The sequence below is a fragment of the Ammospiza nelsoni genome, chromosome 6 (genome assembly GCF_027579445.1).
Source record: "Ammospiza nelsoni isolate bAmmNel1 chromosome 6, bAmmNel1.pri, whole genome shotgun sequence".
Classification (NCBI taxonomy): Eukaryota; Metazoa; Chordata; class Aves; order Passeriformes; family Passerellidae; genus Ammospiza; species Ammospiza nelsoni.
The window spans coordinates 57,179,891-57,197,143 of NC_080638.1; positions in this window are offsets into that span (position 1 = coordinate 57,179,891).

Genomic DNA, 17,253 nt, shown 5'->3' on the forward strand with positions numbered 1-17,253 from the left:
AGATCCCTAAGATAATTTATAGCAGTGATGCTGTTACTTATACAGAAATGTAAGTATTTTCTTCCTTTTTGTCTAGGTCATCTCAAATACTTTTGTCATATTGAGACAAAAGACATTGCTGGACCTATTGCAAAGGAAAAAAGTTGCACAGAACCTGCTCCAGCCTTGGGAAGATGCACAAACCTCTCCAGGGTTATGTATGCACATGAAAATTGCTGCTCTGGGCAGCAGGGCTCCCACATGACACTGTATGTTCCCTGATAGAAAGGAAGCTATATAGAGATGATGGTATACTTGACACCTGGATATTTCAGGCAGTCCTGCCCTGGGGTTCTTCTCTGAATCATCTGATCACAAATCACCTCAGCTGTAGCTCGCTGGGTGGAGAGGAAGAGTGATGATAGCATATCTCTTCTCCAAAGGTTACACCTGCCAGCCTGAAAGGCCTCCTGAAGATGCAGCAGCAGCTAGAGGTTACTCTGCTGCTTTCCACCTCTCACTTTCTCTTCTCCTCATAAAGGGCAGCAGAGCAATTACTGAAGGAAAGGAAGGAGCAGCCTATGCCTGCACATGTGAGGATCCTATTACAGGAACATAAATCCTGAGTCAATGTCATTCAAATGCAGCCTGAAAAACACCAACTTTGACAAAGCTTACTTTATTAGCACTATTTAATCACAGGAAGCTGCCTGGGTGCACACCTGACTGGGAGAACCTGTGTGGTGCCACCAGTAGCTAAATCACACCCAAGACCCACAGTTAGAGACACCCCAGGATCCTGCTGTGCCTAGGAGACATGAGCCTTCAGGGGACAGCCCATCATCTTCCTCAGACACCCTTGGGGCAGAGAAGAGGTGGGAATCAGCTGGGTGGAGGGTGCTGGAGCAAGGAGTCTGTTGTGAAGTGTCTGACAGGGCAGTGTAGCAGCTCTGTTGGAGGAAGACATCGAGGGAAGCGCATCGTGTCCCAGGGGTTGTGTATCCAGGGGTCTCTGGACACTTGGTGCAAGCAAGAAAAGCCACCAGGTCTTGTGAAATCATAAAGAGAAAGAAGAGTCAGGTCACCCCAAGCAGGGCTGTGCAGTGAGGCATCACAGGGCAGCCCTGAGGAGGTGCAGAGGGAGGGAGGCAGCGGCGCCTGCTCGGCAGCTGGGAGGGTGAGGGAAGCTGCAAAGGTGAGCCTGAGAGGGAAAATGACTCACAGGTTTGACACATCAGACAAATGGCAAGCATAAATAACCACAAACACCCAGATGCTCAGAGCTGGGCAGCCACAGGAGATAGCCAGATTAGAAAAATCTAAGTAAATGTGTGTGGGAGTGGAAATGAGATCAGAGGAGCAGGGTCAGGCAAGCTCAAAAAACAAGCTGTGGAAGTCTTTAGCATTCTATTGAGCTTGATCAGGAGAAAAGGAAGCCTTTGAAAGTGGTAAAGGGACAGGGGCATATAATACCATAGGCTGCGTGCAGAGAATAGCATGGCTTTGGCATAATGAAAATCTCTGTGCACCATTCTTCTCTCACTTAGCCTCGTTTAAACCATGAATAATGACATGGAAAACTACAACAGGTTAAAGCCAGTGGGAGTGAGAGAAGAATCACATCCTTTTTGTTTAGAGAGAGAGGCCTGCAGGGAAAAAAATGCAATAGAAGGAGATTTGCAGTAGTCAAGAGGGAAAGCTATCAGGGATGGCAGGAATTGCACAGGCAGTGCTGTGACAAGGCACAGTCTGGAAGAGGAAGCAGATGTGCAAAGAAGGTTAATAAAAAATTAGGGGCAAGCAAAATTTGATGTAGCTTGAGTTAGAGGGACAGCTTTGCCACATACCCCAAATCACAACATCAAAACATACCCCAAATCACAACATACCCTAATCAAAACATCATTTTCTATCTAGAAATGTGAGCCCAGGGCTGGCTGTGCCTCACACATGGGTTCATGGCAGCTTCTTCAGGAGGCTTGGGAAGGGTGGCCACTGCTTCCACCACCTCATCTTCTGGCTTCTGAATTATATGAAAAAGACAACTAAAAGTAAACCCAAACCCACCCATCACTGCCATGAAATCCACTGTTCTGGTCACCACATGGCAGCAATGCAGCTGGAGCAGGGCAGGGAGGGCTGTGGGGACCCTGCTGATGGCTTTGCAATGTTGTCCCCATGTGAGAAAAGATTTTTAAATTGAGAGCTCATTATCAAGGAAAGAAAGATATCTAGAGGTGTTGTTGTCATTTTAGATGGAGCTTACAGGGCAAGAGGTTACATGAGATCTCTTTTAACACAGCTAACAATTGCTTCATTTGTCACAAGGAAAAAAAAATTAGTTATTGGGAGCCTATAATAGAATAGTTTGGGGGTGATAATTCTGTGCTGACAATCCTCTGATGCAATAGCAGAATTTCTAATTAAGAATGAATATAAATATTTCTTGGGGATTGCAAATGAATCTCAGATCTTTGAACTGAGCAGGGTACATAGTCTTGCTGTTTGTCGTATTATACACATAAACTATCCTGCTACCAGCATCCTATCAGACTGAAAACACAGCCTAGCTGTGCTATTTCTGCAAGAGAGGGAGCCTCTGTTTATTTCTCATTTAGGAAAAAAATGACATTGATAGCAAGCAAGAGATTAGTGCGTGTTCCCAGATAGGAAGAATAGCAGTGGTGGAAAATATCCCCAATTCCCAAATGATAGGGATGAGTATATCTAATTAAAAAATAATCTTTTATTGTCTGCCAACTCAATCTAAGTTTCAATATACAAACCAGCAATTACAGGAAGTAGATAATCAGTTATGCATTTTAAAGACTTTCTGCTGAATTACATGTCCTTTAATTACATGTACATTTTTTAAAATGAAAATTTGATTTCTTGGAAGTGAGGGAGAAGAAGTAACCAGTCTAGGAATGGATTTACTCTATTTCTGTATATCTATGGCTAACAGAAATGATTTGGAGTAATAAAAGCTAAGCATCCTATTTCAAATCATATGTCACAAATACCTCTAAGAAGTAACTTTCAATGCCCTGAGGCACCTCATGTCTTCTTGTTATCCTTCCAGTTTTTGAAGCATGAGCATCGTTGAATTTTAAGCACTGAAACCAAATGCTGAGAACATTAAAGGTGTTGCTGGCACATGTGTGTGTGTGTAACAGAGGCTTTAGTTGGATACACATTTTTCTGTCATATATACATGGTTAATACACAACACTTGTTGCAGGGGTTTCTGTGCAGTGGTGTGCTTTTTTCAAAGTACATTAAGCATGCCAAACCTGCAGGTAGTAAAACACAGGGTATGAATGTCAGGTTTAAAATATTCAGGAATGTAAGCTGAAGCAGGCACCCCTCTTACCAAAACCAAGGCTCAGGAGTCAATGTCACTCTGGCAGCAACATTTCTGCCACCAGCACCACTCCAGTTCTCATTAAAACTCACTCCAGTGCTGGTCAGAAGGGACTCTGGGCTGGCTGTGCGCTGGCTTTCAGACACACCAGGCTTCCAAAGTATAAAGGGGCAAATGGAAAAAGGTGATGGGGGCCTTACAAATTGGGCAATTTGCTGATTACCTGCTGCTGATCCATGTTGTTATTTCTGTCTCTTAAGAAGCACTGCTGAGTATTGTTAGACCCCCACATCTTCTCCATGCTGTCTGCCCCGTCTCACAATTCCCTTCCATAAAGCTTGTGACTCTCCTCCATAAATCAGATTCTTCAACAGTGACAGGCATCACTACAGCTTCCCCCAAACAGATTTTTGCTGCAGGCACTGGCTCTTCCTCCAAGGGTGCCACTCCCTGGCACTGATTATCTCTAAACCCAGCAGGAACTTACACAGGCTTAAACATCAAATTTGGTCTTCTGCTTTTTTAGAATTCTGGATGGCTTTTTGGTTGAAGGACCTTTTTTTTTTTTTTAGGCAAAATAACCCATATATGTGCAAACACTACTGGCTCTGCTTGCGTGAGCTCACCAGCAAGCTCAGAAAATGTGTTGCCCTTCTGCAGTGCTCAGCACTGAGCATGTTTCTGCTCTCCAGGACAGGCTGTGAGCTGCAGAGAACAGTGGCCATCTCCTGGCAGCATGCTTGGATGAGAAAGTCAAAGGGGTGACAGGATTCTGGAGAACTGCTCAGGTACAGGATGTGTGGATGTGACATTCCCAGATCCTCTGGTGCAGAAGGTGGGGGCAGGACACAGGCTCCAGGCCAGGAACATGCTAATGCTGATTTATGGCTCCAGCAGGAGGAGAGGAATCTGCTTGCTCCTTATCCAAGTCTCCCACCTTTGAGCAATCACACCGACTCAGGTGTGAGGAGATGCCAAAAAAAAAAAAAAATTCAAAACCATTTCTTTTGAATTTCCTACCAACTTCCATGGAAATGTCACACTTATAAGAATTATGTTCATCACATATTGCTGGAGGAAAAATTCTCAGTATCCCACTACACTTGTGTCTACCCTGCTCAAGTGTGAGAGATCAGATTGGCTCAGCTCACTTATCCTGCCTAATTGGATACAATTATAGACTTCTTGCAATTTCGTGTTTTATTGGGATTTTGTTTTGCAGAGGGATTTGGATTTGGCAGACTGCAGCTAGCAGTGCTGCTGTGTTTTGGTTCTCCTGCAGAGCTGAAAAGGGGCAATGCACTCACCAATCTCTGTGCAGCCTTTTCTCCAAAGGTGCGGAAATCCAAAGGGCCTGCCTGCAAAGGGCTCTATTTTCAGCTGTTGCTGGTGTATCTTGTTTAATAGGAAGGGGCATTAGTGTTTGGCCTTTATTTATCCTTCATTAAGACATTGTGGTGCATTCAAGTTATTACCCAGATGTATTTTAATATATGTAACTCTCATTCTCTGAGGCCAATATCTGTCCTTTGATGGACACTCTTCTCAGCATCTCAGGAGATATTAACTATAGCACCATTTCCCTTTGAAGTCAGCCTGTGCACCACATTCCAAGTATAGCTGCAATAATCATTTTAATGTGCCAAACAGCACTTTAAACCTTGCCTTGTCAGATTTTACTCCTCCAGCTTCTAAAATCAGTCACTTTTACCTCCTTTCAATTTATTTTCTGTGGGAGAGATTTTCCCCAGAAGAGACAGGACTCCTTAAGGAAAATCTGCCAAGTCTCCTTTCCCAAGCACTCACCTTTTTCTCCAAGGGTTCCCCCATTGCCCGCAGTGAGGCACTATCATTGCAATTAACCAGCCTTGTCACAGATTTAAAAAGGACTTTCCAGTTCATTGAGGAGATTTTGGTCATGAACACAGCAGTGTCCAAGCTATTGTTGCACTTCAGCAATGCAGGGTGATATCCTGCAGAAACTCTAACATGTCCCCCTCCATTATCTCCTCTTGGATTAGGAATAGGACTCTACATCACCTCCAAAAAAAATAAAATCTTGTTGGTTTTTTTTTTTCCTAGGCAACCACCACACATTTCATCCATTAGCAGGAAGAAATCATTTCAAAATGGGCAACACACCCTTTTTTCAGTATTCAGCTCAGGGAAGGACATTTAATTATTGTCCATGCAATTTCTCTTTCTGTCCCCTTCATGAGGAGGAGTTGGGTACACTCCAAACAGATGCCTGAGCCCAGGCCATTGCATCAGCACTGCAGAAAGCTGCTGGGGTCTCTGGCATTGTCAGGTACCAGCAGAGCCAGCTCCATGGAAATGCAGGAAATGCAGACACTGAAATTTTAAATGAGAATGGGAAGAAGCTATATTTCCAGCACAACATAAAAGCAATCTAACAAACACACATTCCTTGAGAAACAAGTAGTTAAAATGCAGTTTAAAAAGAACATGTTTCCTCTAAAGCTATATAAATAAGTTATTTGGTCATATTCTCTGGCCTCAGCTTTACAAGAGGTCAAGGCAAAGAACATAACAGCCCCCAGTGGCTGTGAAAATCTGTGAGTATATGGTCATTTGCAGTTTTCAGCATTCTCTGAAAAATTTATTCCAGCTTCTACTTTACATCTAGGTAACATGACTGATTATGAGTGAAAAAAGTCTTCAATGAACAGAGTAATCAATAGAGTAGTTGATGCAAAGGGGTTCCTGGGAGTAACAAGATACATTTCTCACAATGGAAACAAGAGCATGGCTGCTTTCCCCAGGGTTCCTGCATTAATTAATGTGTCCTTATTACAGGGATGATGACAGTGCTGTATGGCAAAGTTGTGTAAGTATCAGGACAAACAGCAGAAAGAAAATGCATTTTATCAGAAATCAGGAATTGCCTCTTAGGATTGGACAGTGGTTTCTGGCCCTCAGCAGTGATGTGCTGAAGTGAGACACAGATTGCTGGTATCTCTCTCCTGGAAGAAAAGAAAACCTCCAGGAGCCACAGCATGCTGCAGTGCTGGGTTTCCTCTCCAGCCATTCTCCTGTCCTGACAACCAGCCAGGAAGTCACCTTCTGCCTGTCCCCAGTCTCCACAGGGGCAAACACCGATGACAAAGAGCATTCCCTGCTGTTCTGTCCCCCATGGTGGCCTCAGTCTTACCTGAATTCTCTGTGTAATGATGCAGAATCACCTACAAGGGTCACACTGGTTGCTTACAGCAGCTTTAACTTTCCATGCTAGGACTGATATCAATGTGTAGGGAGAGGGTTGTCCTTAATATATAACCATAGCTGGAATTATGTATATTTTCATTGCTCACCTGACTTCTTTAAATTTTAAAAGCTTGCAAGTCTTAATTGCAGTCCCCACCTGTTTCTGTCCTTGTTGTTGTTTTTCCCATCAGTCCAAGGGGCCCAGGTCTCTGTCCCTCATCTTTGGCTAGGACAGAAGTGATCACAAGTTTGATCAAACAAGATGGGAAAATTGCCTGTCCTAGGTTATTAATTCACTCCCTTTTTGCCCTGCACTAGCCCACCAAATCTGCTGCAATTGTGTGTTCAACCCACACTTAGCATTATTTTGGTTTCAACTGCAAAGTCTTTGGGGCAGAAGCCACATGGCCCCATCCAGGAAGGATTTTAATCCTTCTGCCTATATTAGCCAAGAAACTCACATGAAATCAAGAGGAAATTATTTATCCCACATACATCTACACCAAGGCTCTACCACTGTCACCCAAATACTGTTTTTAGAGCTGGGCCACTGGCCTAACATGACTGTGGTGACAAACCAGGCTTGCAGCTGTGAGGTTACTTAAAGCACATTCTCCAGTTATGGTGGCTGCCAAATCATGAATAATTTACCACCTTATGTCAGAGTGCTTGAATCTGTGCACCATAATTGCAGATGATGTCAGCTCTGGGATTTGTCCTCAGAGGCTAAAAGCCACTGTAGAGCCATTGTCTCTTGTGGCATTTTCTCAGCTCCTAAAGCAACAAGTAATGCAGAAGTACAGGTCTGAAAATGACAACCTGTAATTAATATCCCACATGCAGTTAAAATGCTGTAAGAAGGGAGGATAACAGCTGATTTCCAGTCATGGAAGTCTGAGCTCAGCAGCAGTTAAGATCAGCTGGAGCAGGCAAAGGATTCCACTTCTGGTGAAAAGAGCTCTGGTGTGAGTGACAAGAATCACAGGAATGGCAGGAATGTGTGTCACTTTGACCAGTCAGAAGCTCCTTGCCCAAGCAGCTCCCCAGTTCTGGGCTGGAGATCTGCCTGTGCTCGACAAGAACAGCAGGCACAGGGTCACATCCAGGGGAAGGAGAACTGCAGGGCCCTGATTCCCTTTTCTGAAAAGGAGCCACTCTTAGAAATGCTGACAGCCAGAACATGAATGCAGTGCTTTTCAATGTACAAGAAGGAAGGAGATGAATCTCCTGTATTCTTTTTCCCTTTCAGAGTTCTGGTGTCAGAGTACAATGCTGGTGCCAGAGCTAGGAGTAGAGAGAGGACAAGGGACAGGAGGAGGACACCCATGCACAGCTGGTGATCAAGGCACACAGCTGGGAAAATGTTCCTCCTTGTCTCTAACATGCATCTCTCTTTATTTTGTCCTTTATTTGGTTTAATGCATTCTTTATTGCATTGCTTAAGATGTACCAATATACAGCACAGTAGTATGAAGCTCAGTTAAAGCCTTTGGCTTGAGCTTCTCTTTATTTTTCCCAAGGAATGACAGGGATGTCACCACCCTGCATGTTCTGACATGACAGATCTTCCCCAGAACTACAACCCAGAACAACAGAGTGAGTCATGCCCAAAGGGCTCCCCAGTGAAATTCCCAGCAGGATGGGCTGCCTGGCCTCCCCTCCCAGCCCATGGCATTGTACAGAGTACCCTGGTGGGTGCTGGTTTTTCAAGCTGCCCTTATGGGGCCAGACACAGTCTGTGTGTGCCATAACACACAGGGATGGTTCAACCCAAACTTGGGGCACGAAGCTCAGCCTGGAGCTGGCATTTGTCACCAACCTGCAGCTGGTTTGGATGGGGGAAGGTTTGGCCCAGCACAGTTCACCATGGATTTGCCTGATGCCTCAAGCAGCTTTCACAGGAGTGACACAAAAACACCAACTAATGTTACAGCCAGGAGAGAAGAAAGTTTTGTCAGATCCTCAGAATGTCCCAGCCAGATCTCTGTAAGAAACAGGGCTGGGACACAGGTCACTCCAGAGCTCTGGAACAGTGTCAGCTCAGCAGGGATTTTATTCTAACACCACTTTTCTTCCTAGTGGAACTACTCTGTGCACAGACACCTGGTTTCCATACAGCTTTACATTTACCAGTAATCAAATAGCAGACCCTGTTAATTACCTGTCCCCATTCAAAGGAAAGTGCAGTTTAAAGGCTTCAGTTATGCTCCAGCAGCTGCATTAATGTCACAAGGCTTTATTGCAATGAAAATCCAGGAGCTGGTACTCCAGCCCTGCACAGAGTTCCTACGTGCCACCTGTAAAGGGCTGGGAAACAGCCAAAAGAAATACCAGGACAGGAAAAGAGAAAAGTCCTGATTTCAGGACGGGCAGAGTTAATTTTTGTCAGTAGTGGTTGCAGTGCTATGTTTTGGAGTCAGAATGAGAATGGTGCTGATAGCACACCAATGTTTTGGTTTTTGCTAAGTCAGGTTTATCTGAAGTCAAGGACTCCTTTCTTTCTTCCTTTCCCATGCTCTGCCAGTGAGGAGGTTCCCAAAAGAAACTGAGAGGGAGCCTGGGTGGGGCAGGTGACCTGAACTGACCAGAGGGACATTCCACACCCCAGAACATAAACTGGGGGAGTTACCCTGACAGAGCCAATCTGGGTTCAGCAAGAGGGATCTGACACTGACCAGTGGGTGGTGAGCCACTGCATTGTATGTCACTTGTTTTTTCCCTTATTATTATCATTTACCATTGTTATTTTATTTTACTTTATTTTCAATGTTCTTGTCTCAACATACATGTTTTACTTTGATTTTCCCCTCCATTTCAGTAGGGTGGGGGAGAGGAGAGGGGGGAGGTTGAGCAAAAAGCTGTGTGGTGTTTCATCTCCAGCTGGGCTTAAAACATCAACAGGGGAAGACTTTTCTTGCACAGCTCTGAGCTATTTTGTTTTTCTTTACATGGAAGAAAATGGGGGGTGTCCTGTGGTGCAGTTATTCTGGACAAGTAGCAGTGCAGGGAAGGAAGCCCTTTAATCCAGATCTTCAAAGCACTTTGGGGTCATTTGAACAAGAGGAAAAAGGTAGGCCAAAGTCGCAGAGAGGGCAAAAAGACTAAAATTAACTGGTGCAAAAATTAAGGGGCTGAAATTAACTGGTGCCAAAAAAAAAAGCAGCCATGAATGAAACCCAAGGAGCAAAACTCCTTTGGGAATCCTGGCCTTGGGCTCCTAACAGAGCAGAGAGTAGAATTATCACAAGGAAGGTGTCCCCTCAAGGAGATGGACCCAACTCACCTGACAGAACAGTGCAGGAGGATGTGATAATACCCTGACCAAGGGACCTGCACAGAGGCCTCCCTCTTAGAGAGGTTTGCAAGGGAAAGTCACTCAGGAAAGAGCTTTGCCCTGTCCTCCCCCACAGAAATTGGGATCACGACCCACAGGTCATTCCCATTACCACTGTTCACACTCCAGTTAGGAACTTGTCTCCCCAGGGTGCTTCCATGGAGGGGTGGATGCTGCTGCAGCTCCTAACTACATCCCAGAACTTCATTCTCTGGTGGGCACCATAAAAAGAGTTTTAATTTTAGGTATTCCCTCTGTGTGCGGTCAGAGTAAGAGTCAGCAAAGGGGCAAGAGAGGGGTGGTTATTTGCTTATTTTCATTGAAAGCCTAATTTTCTGTGGAATGTTCTGTTTTCCTGTGTTTTCTAATATGAAAAATTACTCTTCTCAGAGTAAAATGTTGCTTTTTGTCAGACATAGAAACTCTCAAAAAAAATCTCCTGAAAATCAATAAAAAGAGAGGGGGAAAAAGAGTGCAAAGAGCAACATTCAACATTTTCTGGCATTTCAAAGTGAAATTATCTCAGAATTTGGAAACAAGAATAGCCCACCTCAAGCCACTGCTGTGCCCATGGGAACTGTAATGTGAGCTCCTCAGATCCACAGAGGTGTCCTAAACCAGGCTGCACTGTCTCCTCCTGGAGGTCTTGCAGCTTCCCACTGAGGAAACTTAATGAAACATCAGGAAAAGGCCAAAGAACAGAGACCATGGCATGGCCTGAGACAAAGCTGTAACTCTTATAAGCCCCCATGTGAGCAGACAATCTCCACTGAGTTGCCAAAGCACAACTTTTGGCTTGGTTTGGCTCAACTCCAAATGAAATATTTTGATTTTGGTTCTTAGGGAACTTTGATTTTCAGGGAAAAAAAAAAAAAGACTTTTAAGGTTTTCAATAGTCAATAGTATCCCATGGCAACCTTTAAAGAGAAAAATATTTTCATTCTCATTTACATTTTCATCATGATAAATAAACAGATACACTGGCAACCCGTCTTCCCACACCTTTCAAGGGAATGGACCTCAGGGCAGGGCCTCAGGGAGCAAAGTCCCTCCCACTGCAGGAGAAGATCAGGTTCAAGGCCACCTGAGGAATATGAACACACATAAGCCCGTGGGATCTGATGGGATGAATCCCAAAGTCCTGGAGGAATTGGCTGATGTAGTTACCAAGACTCTCTCTGTGATATTTGAAAAGTCACAGTACTCAGGTGAAGTCCCTGGTGAATGGGAAAGGGGGAAACATCATTGTACTCATCTTAAAAAAGGGCGGAAAGGAAAACTCTGGGAACTCTGACCTGTCAGCCTCACTTCTGGGCCTGGGAAGGCCATGGAACAGATCCCAAAACTGTGCTAAGGACATGGAGAACTGGGGGGTGACCTGGGACTGCCAGCACAGCTTCACCAAGGGCAGGTCCCACCAGCCCAGGGCCCTTCTAGGATGGGCAGTGAAATAGGAACCTCCTCAAGGTACCAGGTCTGATAAGCTCTATTTCACACCCAAGATAGCTCAGCTACCTTTGGAGGCATAAAATCAGCAGGATGGCTTCTATTGCAGTGTTGGAAACAAAAAAAAATTTAATAAAAGGCAAAATAACAGACTCTTTGCAGAGAAAAACTGAGCCAGGTGCAAGAGGTTCTTGCTCCTGGTAAAACACCTCACAAAAGCCAGTAGTTTCTTTGCTCTCTTCTTTTTCTAGTAAATTGCCCAGGTGAGACTTTTTGGCTCCTGTCCCTTAAGTTTTTCACCTAATTGAGGAGAGAAACTTCTGGATTTATTTCCATTTTGAGGGGACAAAGGACAGTTTTGTCACTCCGTCAACTGGGGGCACATTCCTACAGGGAAGAGTTACAGATGTAATTTATCTGGACTTCTGTAAAGCCTTTGGCATGGTCCCACACAATACCCACATCTCTATATTGAAGAGACATGGATGTGATGGATGGGGTGTTTGGTGGAGAAAGAATTGGTCAGATGGCCACATTCAGAGAGTCATGGCCACCAGCTCAATGTCCACATGCAGACCAGTGACAAGAGGTGTCCCTCAGGGGTCCATACTGGGACCAGCATCACCTAACATCCTCAAACACATGGACAGTGGGATCAAGGACACCCTCAGCAAGTTTACAGGTGACACCAAGCTGAGTGGTGCTGTTGGCACAGCTGAAGGACAGGATGCCATCCAGAGGGACCTGGACAAGCTTGAGAATTCCATGGGAATTCCATCAGGTTGGAACCAGACCAAGTGCAAGGTGCTGCACTGGGACACGGAAGCTCCTGTATCAATGCAGGATTTGGGGATAGAGGGGTTGAAAAGAGCCCTGCACAGAGTGACTTTGGGCTGCTGGTGGATGAAAGCTGCACACAGTCAAGAGTGGGTACTCACAGCCCAGAAAGCCAATCATATCCTGGGCATCATCCAGAGCAGCATGGGAGGTGTAGGGAGGTGATTCTGCCCTTCAGCTCTGCACTCATGAGACCCCACACAGGGCACTGCCTCTTCAGCACAGCAGGGGTTTGGACCTGCTGGAGCTGGTCCAGAGAAGGCCCAAGAAATGATCAAGGGATGGATCACCTCTTCTATATGGATAGGCTGAGAGGGGTGGGGTTGTTCAGTCTGGAGAAGAAAAGGCTCAGTCTTTTCAGTCTTGCAATACTTAAAGCCACATCAAGAGCCACTCATATCAGCAAGGGCAGCAACTTCAACAGTTTTGAGCAGATACTGGTTTAGCTTGCAATGAAAAACCTTCAATGAAAAACCTCCACAGTTAATCCAGGCAATCTAACCCAGTCCTTAACTACCTTTACATCAGGAAGTTTTTCCTAATGCCTTAATGAAATTTCCCTTGCTAAACTTTAAGCCCATCACCTCCTTTTCTGCCTGCTATGGAGAACAGGATGCCTGTTCTGCTCTGCAGCTGCTTGTTGCACATCTGAAGATCACTGAATCATGCACCAATCTGCTCTTCTCTGAACTAAGCATACCCAAATTTTTTTCAGAGTCATGTTTTCAGTTTTTTGACCTACCTTGCTTCCGTTGATCTACATTTTTCATGGAGTGTAGTGTCCAAAACCAGATATCCCACCTGAGGCTTAAACTGGGCTTTCTTATGAAGAAGAATGTCTCACCTCTGTTAGTTTTCAAGTAAGTTCTTGTTTCAGCCCCTAGCACTAGCCAAGATTATGATATTATCATTAATTCTTCATCTATATAAGATAAATCCTCAAGAAATTCCAGAAGCTCAGATGGTGTGACCTTAATCAATGAAAATGCACTTTGTCTTTCTAACAGAGCAGCACAAGATGGCTAAAACCTCTTAATATTCAAGATTTGACAGTCTGTTTATGTTCTGTGATTGGAATATTTTTCTTTGTCAATAAGATGAGCAAATTTACAGCTCACGATACTGAGAGGAGCCTGGAAACCCTTCGGCACTTTTAATCGTCGAGATTTACTCTTGGAAGTAGAGTGGGTTTTTTAAACCATCTAAATATATCCTCTTAATTATTAGCCTGACTGTTACATGCCTCAGAATGTAAAGGCTTAAATCCCCACATCTAATTAAAGCTGTGCATGGAGAGGAAGCCAGCAGGCTAGGAGGGAGCAGTCCATCTTTGCAACAACTAGCAACTTGCTGTTTTCCCTATTTTTGAAGCAAACAAAGTGGTCTTTTAAAGATGAAGTAGAGGAAAACAAGTGTGGTTTGTACCAGTCCTACCACTCAGTGGTGAAACTAATTACAGAAGAAAGCAGAACCAGACAACCTAATGCAGCACATTTGCAGCCATGAGGAATAAGTGACAAACATTTGCTGTGATCAAACCAATAACTTAAAGTGCACTTTGCAAATATTTCTTATTCATCTCTAATTCCGGAAGCCCTTCTTTTCCCTGTTGTGCTAATTGTCTTATATCCAAGGCCTCTGGCCCCCTGCCAGATATTTGCTGTTCTCTGAAAGGCTTCTCTATTCTAGAAGATAAATGCCAGCCCAGCATGGAAATCATTTAGCAGCCAAAGAACTGATGGATTTCCAGTTTTGTTTCACTGTACTGCAGGAGCATTGTAGCTCTAAATACTGTCTGTCTTTTTGGTAATAGGTGTTGGTTTTTTTAACACCACTGATGTTTGGTGGCAGTTTCAATAGAAGAGAATATCAAAAGAATTATAAATAGAATATTCAAGCATGGAACGGGGAGGGGGGGGTTGTGACATTGAAAAGAAACACTGCTTTCAGATCAAAGTTCCCAAACAAGGGTTTGGCTGGAAGATTAAAATAAATGAACCCTGACTAAATAAATTAGGTGTTGGGATTTTTAAATGTCACCTGCAAAACTCAACATAGCACAGCATTGACTTCAAGCCTTCTAAGTTCAAGCATGTTATGTATTCATAAAGCAATTCAGGAGGCAACCTGCCCCTGAATTTTCTCTGGCCATGCAGATGGAAATCATCCTGCTGGATTTTTGCCTAGCCCAGACCAGCAGCACAATCATGATCTGAAAATGTTCTTGAAAAACTGGCAGAGGAAAAACAAAGATTAACCTTAGTTATCTACTCTCTTGAGCTCCTAGCTATGTGCTATTTCCATTGCAGGATCTTTTGCCCACAGTCCATCTCCCTTTGTTCATCAACCACCTCCCTCAAGGGAAGGAGCACAAGTCACTTAGGCCTCAGCAAGTCACCCAGAGAAGGTGTCCCTTCCAAGAAAGTACCAGCTAGTCCCATGAAAGTAACAAGTTGATAGTGACTAATACAAAGAACTTGGAGAAAGCCATTCTCTGCTGGGGAACTGGAGTTTTGGGAATTGAAACTCCCTTTTTCCTTCAGTGCAGCATTAGCTGAACCTTATCCTGATAAAGTGATTTTAAAAAATCAATACTGAATGTCCTTTCCCTCACTGGTCTCTGCCACAGCTCCCCTGCCCACACCCCTCCAACCCAGGGAACAGGCTGAGCTCCAGTTGCAAGCACCTGCCTCTGTATGTACTTTTGGGCTTTTTCCTTTATTATTTGAGCCTCTCTCCTGTGCTGAGTGATAATGAACTCCCATTCATTGACTGTATGCCGATGAGGACATCTTCACATCTCTCTGCAAACAGGCAATTGTGTGCCATCAGCACTACATGTCATTATGATGCAGCTACAGTCCTTCAGCCCTTTCCTGTACTTTGATCAGCAAAGATTAATTACCCTCGACTGAATTATTAGTGGTGATTAAACCTAACAGCAAATAAATGGGACTGCAGTATTACTGGGCTATAATTTTACCAGTGTGGTCATTTGCAAGCAATTTCCTTATGCACAATTTTTTTTCTTAATCATTATTCTCTAAGAGTTTTTCTATCATGTATTAATTAGGAGGAGACAGCCAGAACACAATACCACATTGTACATTACATGACATATGCAAATCATATGCAAAGCCCCCATACAGCTCTATGTACAAAGCTCAAGCTGACTTGGTCAAAACTTTAATTGAAGTCAGTGGAGGTTTGCTTGTGGTGAAGTGTGATCTTTGTACATGCAGCTGTACATGAGCTTTGCATATGATTTGCATATGTCAGGTCATCTTGACCCAAGATTTGATCAGTTGGTTTACAGGGTCAGCTTCTATTAAAACTACAACTTACAGCAATTTCCTGTGAATTCTGAATGTGATAAATATTAAATGAGGAACTTACTGCAACCACAATAGACTTAGGCAGGAGCCTTACTTTGGTCTTCCTCAGAGACTTCACGTGGCTCTCCACATCACTGTTCTCACATCCTGCCCAGGCAGAGAGTGCAGAGGCAGGCTTAGGAAGGTGAGCAGGGATATATGGCACCCTGAGCACTGCCACTGTTAACTTCCCTTCAAGGCCAACTCAGCTGTCAGAGCTGAAATATAATTTATATTATATAATTAATATAATATAATATAATATAATATAATATAATATAATATAATATAATATAATATAGTATATTAATGGGATAAATATATTAATATAATATATATAAGCAATACAATCTATATTATGAAATATAAGCTCCTGGCTTTCACTTTGGCTCATCTGTAGGACCAGGTATTCTCAGATGTTTTGTTACCAGAAGAGCTCTGTACCACTTGTTACCTCTAAAGCATCTAGGATTTGCCTTCCATTGCAGGGACAGCATTTTATTGCTAATTATACTTTTTCCCCCTCCAATTCATCAATTGAAAAGAAAAAAATGATTGTAAAGAAATAAAAAGATTGAAAATTTTTATTTTGCAACACTGTCCCTCACTGCCCATATCAACCCAAGCGGCAAATAAATTTTTCACCCCAGGATTCTCATTCCCCAGCCAATAGTCCCTGGAAAGAGAAGGAATTGCTGGAACAAGCCTTCGTTTACATAATGACAGTCCATAATTTTGCAGTCTGAGCAAGTCTTGGTTTTGGCTTGAACCATAAGGTCACTCATTAATTAGCCCAATCCCCTTCTTCAGCCAGACTTTTTCTTGTTCACAACAACCGTTTGCTCGAATGTTTTTGCTGCCTTATTCTGAAGCAATTCTGACTGCAGGCTGTGAGTGCTGTGGTGAGCACGGTGGTTTTAAACCCCTCTGTTGTAACTCCAGCCTGGAAGTGCCCTCAGAGCACCACTTAATGGTCTCCCACAGGCTGCACCATTACCTGGGAGGACAGAGCTCCTGCAGTGGCCTTGGCTCCAGAGACAGAAATAACCAGCAAAGAGTTTTTTGGTATTTTTTCTCTGAGCAGAAAATCTCTTCTCTAAACCAGAAAACAAGTTGCTTTTTATAAGATTGTAATAAGGTCAATAAGAGGCCTTCCAAGGCAATACTCAGTCTCCCGCAGTGACCACTAGTAAACACTCAGGGAAGAGAGGGGCTTGGGGGTTTTGAATTTTAACTCTTCTTTGGCAAGGAGAAATAATTCACAATACCTGAACTAATACAAATGTTTTCCTCATGTTTCTGGCAAGGGCTGTACAACATGCAGTTAGTAGGAGTTACTTGGTTTTTCTGACTTCCAGAGCTGCAGAAAAAGCTCCTGCTCTGTGATTTTGCTCAGGCTTTTCTTTTCCATCACTGAGCTCCCTCAGCTCCTGAGCCATCTCTCCCTTCCTGATAGGCATCCTGCACAACATGCATGCAGTCACAGCAGGCCTTCTTGTGGGACTCGAAAACCCAGAGTCCAGTTATAAAATTTTGCCACATAACTCTTCAATTATTTGGGAAACCAGCTACAGGATCAGCTTTTATTCAGTGAAATCCGCACAACAGCCTTATAATTTTAGTGTCATGATAAAGAACATGTTTTGTAAAACTGCAGGGGAAGACAAGTGCCAAAAGGGACCCTTTCATTTGAT